A 6028-nucleotide genomic window follows, 5' to 3' on the forward strand; every position below is an offset into this window, starting at 1 on the left:
TAAAACTTCATCAGATATGTGGCTTCCAAATATTTTCTCTCATTGTGTAGGTTGTTATTTTACTTTCATGATAAAGTCCTTTGAGGCACAAAAGTTTTTAATTTTGATGAGATCTCATTTATCTATTTTTTTCTTTTGTTGCTGTTGCTTTGGATGTAAAGTCTAAGAAACCATTGCCTAATACAAGATCCTGAAGATGCTTCTCTACATTTTCTTCTAGGAGTTTGATTGTTCTGGCTCTTATATTTAGGTCTTTGGTCCCTTTTTTTTTTTTTTTTTCTTTTGTTGTTGGTTGGCAGAGCCAACTGAAGCTTTATTTTGGAAAAGACAAAACTGGCTTCTAGTTGGGGACATGGGCAAGAAGGGATACCCCAGGTCTCCTATTCCTTATGCCCCCCAGGCTCTGAGGCTGCAGTGGCAGTTCACTTGGGCAGGATGTCGGATGACTCGGACACCAGCTTCCCATCACGGGTCTCAATCTTCTTCACAACCACGGCCTTGGTGGAGCTAGTGCAGCTCCCACCAGAGCTGAAGGAGTAGTTGTTGCCAATGCCTGAGAGGCCCCCAAAGATGGGGCTCAGTGGACCTGAGTAGTAGCCACTGGAAGTCTTTGTATGAATACTCATGTTCTGCATCCCAGATTCCAGCCGGCTCTCCTCGCCCTCCAGCAGCTTGCGGTAGGTGGCGATCTCAATGTCCAGGGCCAGCTTGACATCCATCAGCTCCTGGTACTCGCGCAGTTGCCGCACCATGTCCTGCTTGGCCTGGTGCAGGGCGGCCTCCAGCTGGGCCAACTTGGCGTTGGCGTCCTTAATGGCCAGCTCCCTACGCTGCTCAGCATCCGCAATGGCGGCCTCCAGGGAAGCCCTCTAGCCCTTCAGGCCCTCAATCTCAGCTTGGAGCCGGCTGATGGTCTGGTTCATCTCGGAGATCTCCATCTTCGTGTGGCAGAGGTCATCCCAGTGCTTCCCAGCCAGTGTCTGCAGCTTCTGTACTTGATCTGGTGCATGCTCTCGGCCTCGGCCCGGCTGCGGTTGGCAATCTTCTCATACTGGGCCTTGACCTCGGCGATGACACCATCCAGGTCCCAGGAGTGGCTGTTGTCCATGGAGAGGACCATGGAGGTGTCCAAGATCTGGGCCTGCAGCTCACGGATCTCCTCTTCATACAGCTGCCTGAGGAAGTTAATCTCATCAGTCAGCCCTTCCAGGCGGGACTCCAGCTCTACTTTGTTCATGTAAGCTTCATCCTCATCCTTCTTGATGAGAACAAATTCATTCTCCATCTCTGTTGGCTTGTTGATCTCATCCTCATACTTAATTCTTAAGTCTTCCACCAGCCCCTGCATGTTGCCAAGCTCCGCCTCTAGCTTCAGCTTCTCCTGGCTCAGCGCCTCATGCTGCCCCTGAAGGTTGTTGATGTAGCTCTGGAACAAGTTGTCCATTGTGCTCCCAGCAGTCTTCTGCTGCTGCAGGAGGCTCCACTTGGTCTCCAACATCTTGTTCTGCTGCTCCAGGAACTGCACCTTGTCAATGAAGGAAGCAAACTTTTTGTTGAGGCTCTTGATCTGCTCCTTCTCCTGCATCCGCACAGCCTGTATGTTGGGGTCCACCTCCAGCTTAAGGGGGCTCAGCAGGCTCTGGTTCAATGTGACGGCTGTGATGCCCTTTGCACTACCTGCCCCTCTGTAGCCCCCCATCAGACCTATGCCGCCACCCAGGTTGCCCTGGAAGCTGCTTCCACCGCTGCCCACCTGAGAGTAGGAGCTGACGTGGGTGCTGGGAACATTGGTGTAAGAACGGCTGCTGAAAGTCCATGGGCTGGAGGAGGACACCTGGTAGAATTTCTGGGTGACCCTGATGGACATGGTGGAGGCTGAGAAGTGGGCAGGCAGGCCAAACCAGAAATTGGAGAAGGAGCCGAGGACTGCTGCTTCTGGGTTGGGCTTTGGTCCATTTTTAATTGCTTTTTGTATAAGGTGTGATGTAGGGATCCTCCTTTTTTGTTGTTGTTTTTTTGTTTTGTTTTTTATAAATGGAGATCCAGTTTTCTCAGCACCATTTGTTGAAGAGACCATTCTTTCCCAATTGAATGGTCTTTGCCCCCTTGTCAATAATTAGTTGGCCAGTGGGATGTGACTCCTGGGGATGAATCTGAACCCAACTCATGGAATTGAGAACATCTTCTTGACTGAAAGGGGGATGTGAAATGAAACAAAACAAAGTTTCAGTGGCTGAGAGATTCTAAATGGAGTTGAGAGGTCACCCTAGTGGGCACTCTTATGCACCATATAGATAACCCTTTTTAGGTTTTAGTTCAGTGAAAGAGCTAGAAATAAATACCTGAAACTATCAAACTATAACCCAGTAGCCTTGACTCTTGAAGACAATTGTATAGCAATGCAGCTTACAAGGGGTGACAGTGTGATAGTGAAAGCCTTGTGGATTGCACTCCCTTTATCCAGTGTATGGATGGATGAGTAGAAAAATGGTGACAAAAAAACTAAATGAAAAATAGGGTGGGGGGGTGATTTGGGTGTTCTTTTTTACTTTTATTTTTTTCACTTTTTCTGGTACAAGGAAAATGTTCATAAAATAGATTGGGGTGATAAATGAACAACTATATGATGGTACTGTGAAAAATTGATTGTACACTTTGGCTGATTGTATGGTATATGAATATATCAATAAAAATGAATTTAAAAAATTAGTTAGCCATAAATGTGTTTATTCCTGAGCTCTCAATTCTACTGGTCATATGTCTGTCCTTTTGCCAGTACTATGCTGTTTTGATAACTGTAGCTTTAATAATAAGTTTTAAGATCAGAGAGTCTGAGTCTTCCAAATTCATTCTTCTTTTTCAAGATGGCTTTGGCTATTTGGGGCCCCTTACCCTTCTATATAAATTTGATGATTGGTTTTTCCATGTTTTTCAAAGAAGGTTATTGGAATTTTGATTGGGATTGTGTTGAATCTATAAATCACTTTGGGTAGAACTGACATTTTAACATTTAATCTACCAATCCATAAACATGGAATATCCTTCCATTTATTTAGGTCTTCTTTGATTTCTTTTAGCAATGTTTTGTAGTTTTCTGTGTACAAGTCTTTACATCCTTGGTTAGATTTATTCCTAGATATTTTATTATTTCAATTGTTTTTGTAAATGTAATTTTTTCTTGATTTCTTCTTCTAATTGCTCATTACTTTAGTATACAAACACAAATTGTTCTTCAGTTGTATAGGTTAGAGCTCTGATTTGAAGTCTTTCTTCTTTTTTAGTGTAAGCATTTAGAGCTATACATTTCCCTGTTAGCACTGCCTCTGCTGCATCCCTTAAGTTTTGGTATGTTGTATATTTTCATTTTCAATCATCTCAAGATAGCTCCTAATTTCCCCTGTGGTTTCTTCTTTAACCCATTGCTTGTTTAAGGGTATGTTGTTTAATTTCCATATATTTGTGAATTTTCCATTTCTTCCCCTGTTATTGATTTCTAGCTTCATTCTGTTGTGGTTGGAGAACATACAGTGTATGATTTCAATATTTTTTAATTTATTGAGACTTGTTTTGTGCCCTAACATATGGTCTATCCTGGAGAATGATCCATGTGCAAGCAAGAAGAATGTGTATTCTGTTCTTGTTGGGTGACACGTTCCATATATGTCTGTTAGGTTTAGTTGGTTTAGAATATTGTTCAAGTCTTGTGCTTTCCTTATTGATCTTCTGACCAGATGTTCTATTATTGAAAGTGTTGTATTAAAATCTTCTACTATTACTGTAGAGCCATCAATTTCTCCCTTCAAATCTGTCAGTATTTCCTTCGTATATTTTGGGGCTCTACTGTTAGGAGCATATATATTTATAATTGTTACATTTTCTTTTTGAATTGACCCCTTCATCAATATATAATGACTGTCTTTGTTCTTCATAATTTTTTTGACTTAGAATGTATTTTATCTGATATTAGTATAGCCCCCCCACCCAAGCTCTCTTTTAGTTACTACTTGCATGGTATATATTTTTTTCCATTCTTTCACTTTCAGTCTACTTGTGTCTTTGAATTTAAGATGCATATCTTGCAAAGAGCATGTAGTTGGGTCATGCTTTTTATCCTTTCATCCAATCTCTGCATTTTGACTGGAGAATTTAATCCATTTACATTTAAAGTCACGACTGATAATGCAGGACTTACTTTTGCCATTTTGCTATTTAGACTTTGTAAGTCTTATACCATTTTTGTCCCTCAATTCTTCTATTAATGCCTACTTTTATATACATTTGTGTGGGTTTTTTCTTTTCTTTTTTTTTAAATGTTGTAACATATTGACTGTATTCTCTTTTCTATCTGGACATATTTTTCATATATTTTCCTTGTGGTTACCATGGGATTAAAATTTAACATTGTAAATATATAACAATCAGATTTGCTTTGATATCAAGTTGACTTCAATAGCATACACATATACTTTTCCTATACCCCTCATTTCCCCCACCTTTTTTTGGTACTTGTTACCACTTTTATATTTATACATTATATGTTCAAAACCATAGATTTTTCGTTACTTTTTATGCATTTGCATTTTAACACCTATAGGAAGTAAGAGTTACATACCAAACAATACAATAATACTGGCATTTATAATTACCCAAATGGTTACCTTTTCTGGAGGTCTTTATTTCTTTATGCCACTTTGAACCACTGGCTAGTGTCCTTTCCTTTCACTCTGAAGAACTCCTTGTAGCATTGCTTATAGGGCAAATCTAATGGCATGAACTCCTTAGCTTTTGTTTATCTAGGAATGTCTTAATCTTGCCCTCATTTTTTAAAGGAAGTCATACTGGATATAAAATTCTTGGTTGACAGTTGTTTTCTTTCAGCACTCCAAGCATTTCAAAAACCCACTGCCTTCTTGCCTGCATGGTTTCTGATGAGAAATTGGCACTCAGTTTACTTGGAACTCCCTTGTACATAATACATCACATTTCTCTTGCAGCCTTCAGAACTGTCTCCCTTCCTTTGTATTCGATAGTGTGATCAAATATGATGAGGTGTATTTTTCTTCATATTTTTCCTGTTTGGTGTTCTCTGGGCTTCTTGGTGTGCATATTCATGTCTTTTGCTAAGTTTAGGAAGTTCTTTGTCATTCCTTTGAATATTCTTTCTGCCCCTTTCTCTTACTTCTCTTTCTGGGACTCTCATAATGCATATATTGGTATGCTTGGTGGTATCTTAGGCTATTTTCACTTTTCATAATTCTCTTTCCTTTCTGCCTCTTTAGCAGTTGTTCTGGTGGAAGGACTGAATCCTGGAGCTTCCTACTCTGTCTCCTTCCCATAATTCTCTCATTTTTTTTTCAGCCCCTTTTCTCTCTGCTGTTCAGACTGGGTAATTTTTATTGTTCTGTCTTCAAATTCACTGATTCTTTTGTCTCCCCCCTTATGTTGTTGACCACAGCCAGTGAATTTTTTAATTTGTTTTTTTTTCAATTCTAAAATTTCCATTTGGTTCTCTCTTTTTGCAGATTTTACTGAAATATATTCATTTATCATATATTCCATCTAATACCTCACAGTGTCATCACTTAGTTGTGGAATCATTATCACACTCACTTTTAGATCATTTTCATTACTCCAAAAAGAAACTTATCAGATAGACACAAAAAAAGAAAACCCAAAACACCTCATATCCCTTATCAACACTGCTAGTGTGGGGGGAAGACCAGTTATTGTTGATGAAAGAATTTTAAGGTATTACTATTGTCCATAGCTTGCAGTTGGTATTTTTTCCCCACTTACCACTCTATTATATTCTTTGTACCAGTGTCATACGTTAGTACCAGTTCATGCAAGAACTTATATTTGTAATGTTAATCGGTGACATACATGACTCTAAACAACATTTGAAGCAAATTCACCTACAATACAGCACTATTTTTTATATTCCCACTAATGAGCTACCCTCATCCTGTATCTATTTCCAAACATTTTAAGTTCAATATCAGTATACATTCTGAACATATTAGGTTAC

At 39.7% G+C, this 6028-nt stretch overlaps 1 pseudogene; it reads right to left on the minus strand.

Moving 5' to 3' along the window:
* Positions 1–339: 339 nt before the first annotated feature.
* Positions 340–2041, minus strand: LOC119539560 (annotated as a pseudogene).
* Between the last annotated feature and the right edge of the window lie 3987 nt (positions 2042–6028).

This window comes from Choloepus didactylus, chromosome 7 (genome assembly GCF_015220235.1).
Source record: "Choloepus didactylus isolate mChoDid1 chromosome 7, mChoDid1.pri, whole genome shotgun sequence".
Lineage (NCBI taxonomy): Eukaryota > Metazoa > Chordata > Mammalia > Pilosa > Megalonychidae > Choloepus > Choloepus didactylus.